This window comes from Microcebus murinus, chromosome 16 (assembly GCF_040939455.1).
Source record: "Microcebus murinus isolate Inina chromosome 16, M.murinus_Inina_mat1.0, whole genome shotgun sequence".
NCBI classification, from domain to species: Eukaryota; Metazoa; Chordata; class Mammalia; order Primates; family Cheirogaleidae; genus Microcebus; species Microcebus murinus.
The window spans coordinates 63,869,398-63,883,304 of NC_134119.1; the positions used below are offsets into that span (position 1 = coordinate 63,869,398).

General features: G+C 40.4%; 1 protein-coding gene across 1 annotated transcript in view; it reads left to right on the forward strand.

Annotated features, from left to right (window-relative positions):
* The window catches only part of BCAM (basal cell adhesion molecule (Lutheran blood group)), a 366,430-nt gene that overhangs the window by 14,754 nt on the left and 337,769 nt on the right, over positions 1-13,907 (forward strand). The gene's annotated exons all lie outside the window — the stretch shown is intronic.

Genomic DNA, 13,907 nt, shown 5'->3' on the forward strand with positions numbered 1-13,907 from the left:
CAGCTGGACACGTATAAAGTCATTTATTCTTCATAATATCCTCAACATTAGCCTCATTCTACAATGACAAAACAGAGACAGAGATTCATGTACCTACACAAGGTCACATAACACTTAAACCTTGGCAACCTGTGCTCTTGGGCACAACACTGTGGTTTAGTGAGAAAAAAAAAGAAAACCATGAGAAAGTCTCTGGGAACCCGGGCCATTGTAGCTGAAAGTCAAGGGTAAGCAGTCAACTGAGAGGTACACGGCCCAGAAGGAGCGGCATGGATAAAAGTTTTGAGGCTGTCGTGGGGGAGAGTGAATGATTCACCGTGGCTGGACATTTTGGTGTGGGCAGAAAACTAGGCACAGACTTGGAAAGTTCTCGTATGTTGCTTGCTCAAGAATTAAGCTTCTGGCAAGGATGTGGAGAGATTGGAACTTTCGTGCACTGTTGGCAGGAATGTCAGGTCGTGCAGCCACTATGGAAAATAAGCATAGTGTTGGCCAGGGCGGTGGCTCACGCCTGTAATCCTAGCACTCTGGGAGGCCGAGGCGGGAGGATTGCTCAAGGTCAGGAGTTCGAAACCAGCCTGAGCAAGAGCAAGACCCCGTCTCTACTATAAATAAGAAGAAATTAATTGGCCAACTAATATATATAGAAAAAATGAGCCGGGCATGGTGGCGCATGCCTGTAGTCCCAGCTACTCGGGAGGCTGAGGCAGGAGGATCGTTTGAGCCCAGAAATTTGAGGTTGCTGTGAGCCAGGCTCATGCCACAGCACTCTAGCCTGGGCAACATTGTGAGACTCTGTCTTATAAAAAAAAAAAAAAAAAAGCATAGTGTTTCCTCAAGAAATTGAAAACAGAATGACTAGATGATCCAGCAATTTCACCTCTGGTTTCACTTCTCCCAAAATAATCAAAAGCAGAATTTCTAGGAGATATTTTCACACCCGTGTTGATAGGAGAATTAGTCACAGTACCTAGGAGGCGGGAACCACCCAGGTGTCCACTGATGGTTGAATAGATCACCAAAATGTGGCACATAACACACACGAGGAATTGCTTTTAGCTGTGAATGTTCTCGCCCTCAGAATCTATAAATATGTTACCTTGTATGGCAAAAGGGACTCTGTAAACGTGATTGAGATTAAGGATCTTGAACTGGGTAGATTGGTTTATCCAGGTGAACTCAGTGTAATCACAAACCCTTATAAGAGAAAGGCAAGAAGGGAGAGAAGATTCTATGCAGCTACTTTTGGAGAGGGAGGAAGGAGCTACGAGCAGCGGGAAGAGGCAAAGAACTGACTCTCCCCTGGACATTCCAGAGAGAACCAGCCCTGCCAACACTTTGAGGTCAGCCGGAACTGTAAGAGAATAAGTTTGTTTTGTTTTTAGCCACTAGGTACGTGCTAAGTTTTGTACAGCAGCTGTAGGAAACTAAGCCACTCCTTACCTGTCCTTTTGCTGATGCCATCAGAATCCCTGTCATCTGCATTTGTCATTAGAACAGTCCAGGGACCAGGTGAGGAGTCCAGGCGCTGGAATCAGCTGGGTTCAGGTCCAGCCATGCCACTTGCCAGCTCTGTGAGCAACTCTTAACCTCACTGAACTCGGCCTCCTCGTTTGTTCATTGGGAAAAACACTCACCATTGTTATCATTAGTATTGAGAATTTCTCTCATGAGCCAGGCCCTGGACTAAACTTTCCATAAATCAGCTCACTAAGCTCCCAAACAACCCTAGGGCTTGGGTTTTGCTATCACTATCTAAGGATCGTTCAATGAAACAGAAACTCTTGGCGTTTTTGTTTAACAAGAGAAATATAACAAAGTCATAGGTTTCATTAGTCCGTGAACAGAGCAGAACAGAGACGTGCCTTTGAGCCTTTTCTGGCTTTAGAAAGAAAGGTTCACCAGCCATGATTCTACCTGAGAAAGCAAATAGCAAATATCAATGTCAAAAAAACAAAAAAAAAGTGCTAAGTGACAAACAAGCAAAGCCGTCAGTCAGAATCTCTCAATTGTCAAACATGAAAGTCTGTGACATCTAGGTGTCTTCCAAGCACGTTTGCAAGGATGGCTTTGGGACGAAGAATGGCTTCCTGCTTCTCTGCAGCTGCCAGGAAACGGGGCTCCCCCTTGGAGAGCTCTAACAGCCTGTCCCCATCCCCCTGTGTCATCCTCACAACCCTAAGACGGCAGGCACTACTGTTACTCTCAACTGGCAGATGACATCATTAACATGACCAAAGTAGCATGGCCAGGATTTGAACTCGGGCATTTTGGCCCCGGCACCCACTGTGGTGACAGATATATTCTCCTGCCTCTCCTTTCTGCATTTCCAGGGAGCAGAGTGGCTGGCCGGGAGGGGAAGAGGAATGTTAGCGTTATTTTTTTATTTTTTTGAGACAGAGTCTCACTTTGTTGCCCAGGCTAGAGTGAGTGCCGTGGCATCAGCCTAGCTCACAGCAACCTCAAACTCCTGGGCTCAAGCGATCCTCCTGCCTCAGCCTCCCGAGTAGCTGGGACTACAGGCATGCGCCACCATGCCCGGCTAATTTTTTCTATATATTTTTAGTTGGCCAATTAATTTCTTTCTATTTTTGGTAGAGACAGGGTCTTACTCTTGCTCAGGCTGGTTTCGAACTCCTGACCTTGAGCAATCTGCCCGCCTCGGCCTCCCAGAGTGCTGGGATTACAGGTGTGGAATGTTAGCGTTATTGATCACAGCTGGCAGCATGTTCTTGTCCCATTGTGGCCTTGTGGTAACTAAAATTTAGCCCACTCTCTCTCTGCTCATTAAGCTGTGTGTGGCTGCATCTGCTTGGGGACAAGGACGTCAACTACAATTTGCAATAAGTGGACACTTTTTTTTTTTTTTGAGACAGAGTCGTACTTTGCCCAGACTAGAGTGAGTGCCGTGGTGTCAGCCTAGCTCACAGCAACCTCAAACTCCTGGGCTCAAGTGATCCTCTAGCCTCAGCCTCCCGAGTAGCTGGGACTATAGGCATGCGCCACCATGCCTGGCTAATTTCTTTTTCTATATATTTTTAGTTGGTCAATTAATTTCTTTCTATTTATAGTAGAGACAGGGTCTTGCTCTTGCTCAGGCTGGTTTCGAACTCCTGACCTCGAGGGATATGCCCGCCTCGGCCTCCCAGAGTGCTAGTATCACAGGTGTGAGCCACTGTGCCCGGCCCTGGACACATCATCTTTCCATCTCCTGGAGAGGAATAAAGGATGACGTTAAATATTTAGTATCTGCAATATGCTGGTGTTGACTACAGAAAAATTCAACCTTTTAAAGCATTCAAGTTAGTTTTATTCAGAAGTTTGAGGACTATAGACTGAGAAGGGACTTCAGCCCAGGAAGAGTCTTCCTGCTCCAACACGGTGGGGATTTACACTAACGCAGAATCTCGTCAAACTTTGGGCGTAAGACCACATCCAGTTATAGATTAAAGAAGCATCATCACGAACACTTTCAGGGGGGATTTTATGTGTAGGAAAACGCAAGGATGACGGTCATTTATCTTTTAAGGAAAATAGCGACCTGTGCAAGAGACATGTGAGCCGTGTGCTCCGTCCTGTTCTGTCTTCAAGCATTTCTTTCCATAGACAAGACGTGACCACACAGTCGGTGATTTTGTGAAATTGGCAAGGAAGGAGTTAACCTGGCTTGTGGCCCTTGTTAATTTCACACTGGGGGTTTGATTTTTAATTTTTAAATGTGTTTTTAATTTTTGTTCTCATTTGTGTTTCACAAACAATAGTGTAAAAGGGAGTAAAAAATCTTAAATATAAAATTCCTATGTTACTACTGTGCTTACAAATCAGCTGTTTTCAGTTCTTTAAAATGTGCGTCCTGGGTGTGGTGGCTCCCGCCTGTAATGCCAGCACTTTGGGAAGCCAAGGCAGGAGGATCGTTTGAGACCAACCTGGGCAACATAGTAAGACTCTATCTCAAAAAAAAAACAAAAAACCCAACCTATATGAATTATATTTGCTATAGTAGAATAGTTATAGGGTTTTTCTGTTTTTTTTAATTTTAATTTTTTTTTTTTTTTTTTTTGAGACAGTCTCACTCTGTTGCCAGGCTAGAGTGCCGGGGCATGACCCTAGCTCACAGTGACCTCAAACTCTTGGGCTCGAGTGATCTTCTTGCTTCAGCCTCCTGAGTAGCTGGAACTACAGGCATATACCACCATGCCCAGCTAATTTTTTTTTTAAATATGCATTTTGTAGTTGTCCAGCTAATTTGTATTTTTGTATTTTGTATTTTTTTTTTTTTTTTTTAAGTAGAGACAGACGGGGTCTCGCTCTTGCTCAGGCTGGTCTCAAACTCCTGAGCTCAAACAATCTACCCATCTCCGCCTCCCAGAGTGCTAGGATTACAGGTGAGAGCCACCACACCTGGCAAGTTATAGTTGTGAATCATGTTTTTTTAACCGATTTTTATAGTAGCTTTGAGACATACTCTGCATATGATACAATTCACCCATTTAGCATGTAAAATCCAGTGATTTTTTTTTTTTGTATATTCAGATTTATGAAACCATTACCACAGTCAGTTTTAGAACATCTTCATCACCTTAAAAAGAAACCCCATACTTTTGAGCTGTCACCATTCTCAACCCTTTTCCTCCCAGTCCTAAGCAACCACTAATCTACTTTGCTGTATCTCTAGCTTTGCCTATTCTGGGCATTTCATAAGAATGGACTCATAATATATGCCTTTTGTGACTGGCTTCTTTGGCCTAGTGTAATGTTTTCAAGATTCATGCATGTTGTCATATATATCGCTATTTCATTCCTATTTATGGATGAATCATATTCTGTTGTACAGTTGTGGTATACTTCATCTGTTCATCAATTGATGGACATTTGGATTGTTTACACCTTTTGGCTATTGTATATAATGTTGCTATAAACATTTATGTTCCAGTTTTTCATGTGGATGTATATTTTCCTGTCTCGGGTATATACACCAAGGAGTAGAATTGCTGGATCTTACGGTAACTCTGTTTAACCATTTCACAAAGTGGCTGCAAGATTTTACATTCCCACCAGCAGCATGGGATGCATCTAGTTTATCCACATTCTTCTCAATACTTGTTATCATCTGACTTTTGGATTCTAGCCATCCTTGTGGGTGTGAAGTGGTACCTCATTATATGGTTTTGATTTGCATTTTCTAATTACTAATCTGATTATTTTTCATTGGGTTATTTGATATTACTGAGTTGTGTCTAGAGCATATAAAAATTTCCTACATATCCCTTATCAGATGTATGATTTGCAAATATTTTCTCCTGTGGGTTGTGTTTTCACTTTATTGGTAGTGTCCTTTGGATACTTTTTTTTTTTTTTTTTTTTTTTTTTTTTTTTTTCCAATCCTACTGCCTCAGCCTCTGGAGTAGCTGGGACTACAGGCATGCGCCACCATGCCCGGCTCATTTTTTCGATATATATTAGTTGGCCAATTAATTTCTATTTATTTATTTATTTTTTTTTTTGAGACAGAGTTTCGCTTTGTTGCCTAGGCTAGAGTGAGTGCCATGGCGTCAGCCTAGCTCACAGCAACCTCAATCTCCTGGGCTCAAGGGATCCTTCTGTCTCAGCCTCCCAAGTAGCTGGGACTACAGGCATGAGCCACCATGCCCGGCTAATTTTTTCTATATATATTAGTTGGCCAATTAGTTTCTTTCTATTTATAGTAGAGACGGGGTCTCGCTCTTGCTCAGGCTGGTTTTGAACTCCTGACCTCGAGCAATCCGCCCGCCTAGGCCTCCCAGAGTGCTAGGATTACAGGCATGAGCCACCCCACCGGGCCAAGATACATTTTTAAATTTTGTTAAAGTCCAATGTATCTAGTTGTTGTTGTCGACGGAAAAAAGCCAAACTCTGTAAAATAATTTTAAAGAGATTTATTCTGAGCCAAATTTGAGGACCATGACCCGGAGCCACTGCCAAGAGGCCTTGGGCAAGTGGACTCGCTGTGGCTGCGTTACAGTTCAGTTTTATACATTTTCAGAGAGACAGGGGTTACAGGCAAAGTCACAAATCAATACATGAGAGGCATACATTGGTTTGGCCCAAAAAGGTGGGACATCTCGAAGCGGGGGGCTTAAAGATTCTTATAGGTGGGTTATAGGTGGGCTTAAAGATTCTTTGGCTGGCAATTGGCTGAGAGAGTTAGACTTTATCTAGAAGACCAGAAAGGATATGCTTACTTTAAGATAAGGGTATGAGCACTCTGGGAGGTCCAGACAGGAGGACATTTTAAATTTACAATAGGCGCCTGCTAGGATGTTTTAAGATGCTTTAAATTTAAGAATAGGCATCTGCTAGGATGCTTGAGTTAAGACAGGGGCTTATCTTTTAGGTGATGTTAATGCCATACCAGAATCAGGTCAGGAAGTAAACCACTGCTTCGTTTAGTTAACAAAAGCCGCTTAGTGGGAGTTTACCGTTTGTCAGCCTGACCCAGCTGGCCTCCTTAGGAAGGAGTTTTTAGCAAAAAAATTAGAGTTCAGTCCTCATTGTTATTGCTCATATTTTTGGTGAAAATCCTAAGAATCCATTTCTAAATCTGAGGTCATGCAGATTTACCTGTGTTTTTTGAGATATTTTAGTTTTAGCTCTTATGTTTAGATCTTTGATCAATTTGGGATTTTGTACATGGTGGGAGTTAATTGTCAGTTTCATTCTTTTCCATCCAGCTGCCCAGTATCATTTGTTAAAAAGACTGTTCTTTCCCCCCATTGAATGGTCTTGACACCCTGGTTGAAAATGAGTTGCCCGTAGACATATGGTTTTACTTTTGGACACCTGATTTCATTTTGTTGATCTATGTCTATTCTTATGCCAGCACCACACTGTCTTGGCCACTGTTAGTTTGTAGTAAGTTTTGAAATCACAAAGTATGAGTCCTCTGATTTTTTTTTTTTTCCCATCTGTCATCTTATTTTGACGCATTTCAAAGTAAGTTGAAGATATTATACTGCAACATTAACAAGAGTTCACTATTTGTTTATAAATCTTATTTTTTTATTTTGGGGTAAAATTTACATGTACTGAAATGCATACATATTAACTGGACTACTCAGTGTTTTCCAAAAACTGAATATATCCATATAATCTAAACCCCTATCAAAATAAAAAATATTACCATTATCCCAGACAGTTCCATGAAGCCCCTTCCCTGGACATTCCTATATTTTCCTCTCCCCCACCATAAGACATATCACTGTTTTGATGTTTTATTAATTAGATTTCCCTGTTCTATTTTTTTTTGTTATTTTTAGTTTGTGTCTGACTTTGTTGTCATTTGCTTTGTTTCTTAGGTCTTCTTTAAAAAATTTTATGAAAATTTTCAGACAGTAAAATTGAAAAATCTGTTGGATTGCCCATTTTCTTTATAAAGTGTTCTAAGTGTCTAGTAACAATTTGTCTTAGTCAATGTTTTATAATAATAGTGTTGGCTATTGTAGCTCTTTTAGTTGTTTGCATGGAATCTTTTCCTATTCTCTTTACTTGTATCCTTGAAACCCCTATGGGACATCTCATTCTTCAGATTTTCCTTGTAAGCTTTTTGTTTAATTCATTGTTTGTCCCTTCTATTGTCAACTGCTACGGGCCACCAAGGTGTTAAGACATCCTACATGCAAATTCTCCAATCTCCAATCTCCATTCCCCTAGGCCAGGGGTTCTCAAACTTCTTAAACAGGGGGCCAGTTCACTGTCCCTCAGACCATTGGAGGGCTGGACTATAGTTTTAAAAAACTATGAACAGGACGGGCGTGGTGGCTCACGCCTGTAATCCTAGCACTCTGGGAGGCCGAGGCGGGCGGATTGCTCAAGGTCAGGAGTTTGAAACCAGCCTGAGCAAGAGCAAGACCCCATCTCTACTATAAATAGAAAGAAAGAAATTGGCCAACTAATATATATAGAAAAAAGTAGCCGGGCATGGTGGCACGTGCCTGTAGTCCCAGCTACTCGGGAGGCTGAGGCAGGAGGATCGCTTGAGCCCAGGAGTTTGAGGTTGCTGTGAGCTAGGCTGATGCCACGGCACTCACTCTAGCCTGGGCAACAAAGCGAGACTCAGTGTTTTTTTTGAGACAATGAACAAATTCCTATGCACACTGCACATATCTTATTTTGAAATAAAAAAACAAACAGGCAATAACACCCGCATAGGGCCCGCAGGCCGTAGTTTGAGGACACCTGCCCTAGGCTTTTAGAACTGGGAAAGTTCAATTGAGGTCAGATAAAGACAAGCCTTTTGAGTGGGGTCTTCCAGGGAATCAGCACATTGGTCAAATAATAATTCTTCTTTGGGAATGAGGGCTTGAAAGAGCCTCAGTTCTGTTCTGCTTCTTCCAATATCAGGACTGCAGATTCTTATTTTCCAAGGCTATAGCTGAGCTGGGGAATGGGAGATGTCGTGTTTAAGTTAAAACACGACAAATCTCACTGTTACTGAAATTCAGTTGTTTTTCTTGACTAAACACTCTCTGGGTTGCTTCAGACCTTTGGTTCATTGCCAGAATTCTGAAAAGGTCAATTCTATTTTTGCTAATTTAAAAAATTACTTTGACATAGGGTGAACTTTCAAGGCCCTTACTCTGCCGTTTGTGCTAAATATTCTTGTGCAAGTATTTTCATTGACTTATGTTTTTATTTATCCCAGATAAATACCTGGTAGGGTAAATGTTGGATTATAGGATAAATGTATATTAAGTTAAAAAAAAAAAACACCAGGAATCTCTCCCCACCTAGACAACTGCACTGGCAGAATACCATATAGTTACACCTACATGAGGTTCTTAGAGTAGTTACAATCAGAGACAGACAGCAGAAGGAAGGTTGGAGAAGCTGAAAGGAGGAGAAATAGGGATTTATCATTTAATGGGTCTAGAATTTCAGTTTTACAAGATGAAAAGAGTTATGGAAAAAGATGGTGGTGGTTGTACAACATAATGTATTTAATACTAAATTGTACATTTAAAAATGATTAAGCTGGTAAATTTTATATGTATTTTCACACAATAAAAAATTGGGAGTGAATACCAGACCTTTTCCCCAAAAGATGTATAATTTGCAATCCAAACATCTGAAGTTTCTAGATGTTCTATACTTCATCACAAATGTCATATAAAATGAAATCATAAATTGAAATATCACAATTGAATCATATATTGTGTATGGCTTATACAGTTAACCTAAGATTTGAGACTCTATATTGTGTTAATCCATTCATTCCTTAAGTCTATATCATGGTATGGATATCAATTGATATCATAATTTGATTTTCCATTAACCAGTTGAGGTACATATAGTTTCCTTCCTGCTTTTGGCTCTTATGAATAATATGCTGTAATCATTTGCGTACAGGGTACATTTTAATGTGTGTTCTCTTCATACATTGTTGGATTTTCATTTGCTAATATTTTGAGAATTTTTATATCTTGTGTTCATTAGAGATATTAGTAGTTTTATTTATCTAGTTTTGTTGTTAGGATAATAATGGCTTCATAGAATGTTCCCTGTGCTGCTATTTCCTGTAAGTTATTGTAGAGAACTGGTTTAATTTCTTCCTTAAATATTTGGTAGACTTCACCAGTGAAACTACCTGAGCCCCATGCGTGTGTTTTTTGTTTTTTTTTTAGAAAATTATTGGTTCAATTTCTTTGATAAAGAACTAGTCAGATTATTTTTCATGAGATTTGGTAGAATGTGTCTTTTAAGGAACTGGTCCATTTCATCTGTTGTCCTCAAGTTCGCTCACTCATTAGTCATCTAGTGAATTTATCTCATATATTGCATTATTTAGTTCTAGAATTTCCATTTGGCTCTTTTTTTTCATTTTCTATTTTTCAGCTGATGTTTCTTCTATGCCTTCAATATAGGCATATTTTCATTTTTAAGTATGGTTACAGCTTCTTGGAGTCTTGTCTACTGATTTCAATGTCTGGATTGTCTTAAGGTTGATCTCCATTGATTTTTTTTTTTCCCCCCCCCTTGAAAATGGGGCAAGTTTTTTTGTTTTCATTTGTAAAGTAACTTTAATTATATCCTGCATTATTATGATTAGTATATTGAAGAAATCTGGATTCTATTTTCCTCCAGGGAATATTGACTCTTGTTTATATTTTTATTAGGTACTTAAGTGGACTCAAATTTTCTTTCCTGTGGGTGATGGGTCAAATTTCAATTCAGCTCTTAGTATTGGCTTGGTTGCTTCGAGTATTCTCTGCCCTATATAGTTGAGAGATATCAACAATCATTCACAGAATTTGGGGCTTTCCTTCTCTCTCCTTCCCAGGGTATCCTCCTCACATCATTTTCCAGCAGCATTGTTAGCTCTTCTATAGCTTTTTTAGGCCAGCAAACTGAAGGTTTTCATCAGAGTTTTAGCTGCCCTATATAGTACAGCCTGGGATTTGCTTTCAGCCTAAAACCCATAGAAATCGGGTCTCCCTGTGTCATTCCCTTCAAAGTGTTGAAACCATCCCAGGATCTACCTTTGTTCATTCTCCAATGCCTTTGGAGACGCACATGCGCGCATCATGCTTGTATACGTTGAGAAACAAACATAAATATCTAAAATATACAAATATATATTTAATATTTGGCCTTGAGTTTACAGTTGCCATCTGTTGGAATTTTGGTGCAATGGGAACTACTTGTTTATATCACAAGTGGAACTCCCTGTTTCAAAGCACATTTAACATATTTCCATCATTCTTATCTCACTCTTCAGTTACTCGTTCACAATTCTATCCTAGCAAGCAATGAACCTCTAAAGCAGCGCTTCCCATAGGTCATGACAACTCATGAGATGCTTCAGAGATTAACTTGTTACAGCAGTTCATCACTTTCCAAAGTCTGAAATTATTTTAACATCTCCAGGAGTGTTGGCATCATTATTATATTTATTTTATTGAGACAGTCTCAATAATGTCTCAATAAAATATAATAATGTTGGCATCATCATTTATTTTACTGAGACAGTCTCACTAGCCCGTGCTAGAGTGCTGTGGCGTCAGCCTAGCTAGCAGCAACCTCGAACTCCTGGGCTCAAGCGATCCTCCTGCCTCAGCCTCCCGAGTAGCTGGGACTACAGGCATGCGCCACCATGCCCGGCTAATTTTTTCTATATATTTTTAGTTGGCCAATTAATTTCTATTTTTGGTAGAGATGGGGTCTCACTTTTGCTCAGGCTGGTCTCGAACTCCTGACCTTGAGTGATCCCCCAGCATCTTACTGTACCAGAAAACAAGGGTTGATACTGATGATAGACAGGCTGGTGGGTTGGGGAGAGAAGCTCTTCTAACTCTTCTAATAGTAGACTATAAATATTTATGCTAATATTTTGCCAATTGGTAATAGGAGTGAAGAATGTCATCACAGTAATAACTGATTCAATCATTGATGAAACACTAAAACTGGTGGGTAAAAGACTAATGAAGCAGTTATATAGTCTCAAAGATCCACAAATTACTTATTTGAAAGGTAAAACAGCAATTTTACAGTAAAGAAACCTGGCAGGCATGTTTGTTGGTCAAAGCTGATATGATCAGTGAAACAAACATCATGTGCTTCTTGTTGTGATACACTAAGAAGTATTTATCATTCAGGTTAATATGGCCACATTTTACTTGAATCTAAATGTGAGGAATCAACTTCTAATTTAGGGATGTTCTACACAATAACCTGTACTCTTCAAAAAGGCCCCATTCATGAAGGACAAAGAGTGTAGAACTGATCCAGATTAAAGAGGCCAGGTGCGGTGGCTCACTCTTGTAGTCCCAGAACTTTGGGAGGCCAAGATGGGAGGATTGCTTGAAACCTAGGAGTCCAAGACTAGCATGGGCAACATAGCAAGACCCCATCTCTACAAAAAACAAAAAAGCTAGCCAGGCAGGGTGGCTCACATCTATAGTCCCAGCTACTAGGGAGGTTGAGGTGGGAGGATCACTTGGGCCCAGTTCAAGGCTGCAGTGAGCTGTGATCATGCCACTGTGCTCCAGCCTGGGTGACATAGTGAGACCATGACTCTACCACACACACAAAAAAAGACTAAAGAAACATGACAGTAAAATACAGGGCATAATACATTTTGGATTGGACTGTGAAACAGAAAATGCTATAAACATATCATAGGGCAATTGTGGGATTTGACCAAACTATGAGGAAATATTACTGTATCAATATATGCAACGGTCATAAAAAAGGATTACAAATTATTTTGCGCCCCCTTTGATTGTGGCTAGACTTTTGTGACTGTCTCAACAAACTGAGGCAGAAGTGAGACGTCATAACTTCCAAGGCTAGATTAGAAAAGGCCATAGGAGGCTGGGCCTTGTGGCTGATGCCTGTAATCCTAGCACTCTGGGAGGCCGAAGCGAGGCAGGATGATCGCTCTCAAGGTTAGGAGTTCAAGACTAGCCTGAGCAACAGTGAGACCCCGTCTCTACTAAAAATAGAAAATTAGCTGGACAACTAAATATATAGAAAAAATAAGCTGGGCATGGTGGCGCATGCCTGTAGTCCCAGCTACTTGGGAGGCTGAGGCAGGATTGCTTGAGCCCAGGAGCTTGAGGTTGCTGTGAGCTAGGCTGATGCCACAGCACTGTAGCCCAGGCAACAGAGCAAGACACTGTCTCCAAAAAAAAAAAAAAAAAAAGCCATAGGACTTGTGTGGTTTCTCTCAGGATACTGGCTTTGAGCCAACATGCAATGTTCACTAGTGTGAAGTGACCATGCCGCAGGGGCCAACTAGAGATAGACATGCCTGAGGAAAGCTACGGCATTCTCAGTTCAGGTGCCAGACATGGGAATGAACAGGTCTGGGGGCAATCACGTTAGAAACCCCAGGATATATGGGACTACTTTGTTTTATTCTTTTCTGAATGTTTAGAATTCAAAATAAAAGTTTCAAAACATTTTTAAAACATTATACAAAAATGTAAAAAAAAACTACCCTCCTTAAAGGTAACAAGATCATATGCATACATGTCTCACATACATACACAATCATACAAAATTCTGTCTCTGCCCACTTTTCCAAACATTCTGGGTATCTGCCAGTGCTAATAATCATAAATTGATCTTCTCCCATTTCATTCTGCATAGTATTCCCCTGAATGGATAAGCCACAAAATATTTTGACAGTGAACTAATGAAAGTTAGATTGCTATTACCGACAATGCAACATCCTTTTATGAACGTCCATAACACAGGTTTACATACCATATAAAGAGAAAGCAACTGAGTAAGATTTAGCCGTGAGGGATTTTTATTTATGCATAGTTTTGTTTCAGTTTTACTGCTTTGGTAAAATTGGTAATAGTCACTGTGTAAATCATTTTTTTGAAAAATAAAAGAAAAAATCATCCCAATCCTCCCTGCCATAGTAAACCCATTGTTAGTATATTAATGCAAATACTTTTATATACATTATCTCAGTGCCTATAATCACATCTTTAGGTATATAGACTTCCATGTGGATCATACCGGGAAGGCTCGAGCATAGTTTCCTCATGAGAAATAATTTCCCTGTCACTGTAGATCTCTACCATTTTAATGGCTGTATATTATAAGAATATATCAAGTTTATTCAAACATTTGACTTTTTTTTGAGACAGTCTCACTGTGTGGCTCAGACTAGAGTGCCATGGCATCAGCCTAGCTCACAGCAACCTCAAACTCCTGGGCTCAAGCGATCCTCCTGCCTCAGCCTCCCAAGTAGCTGGGACTACAGGTACCATGCCCGGCTAATTTTTTCCATATATTTTTAGTTGGCCAATTAATTTCTATTTTTAGTAGAGACGGGGTCTTGCTCTTGCTCAGGGTGGTCTTGAACTCCTGAGCTCGAGGGATACTCCCGTCTCGGCCTCCCAGAGGGCTAGGAT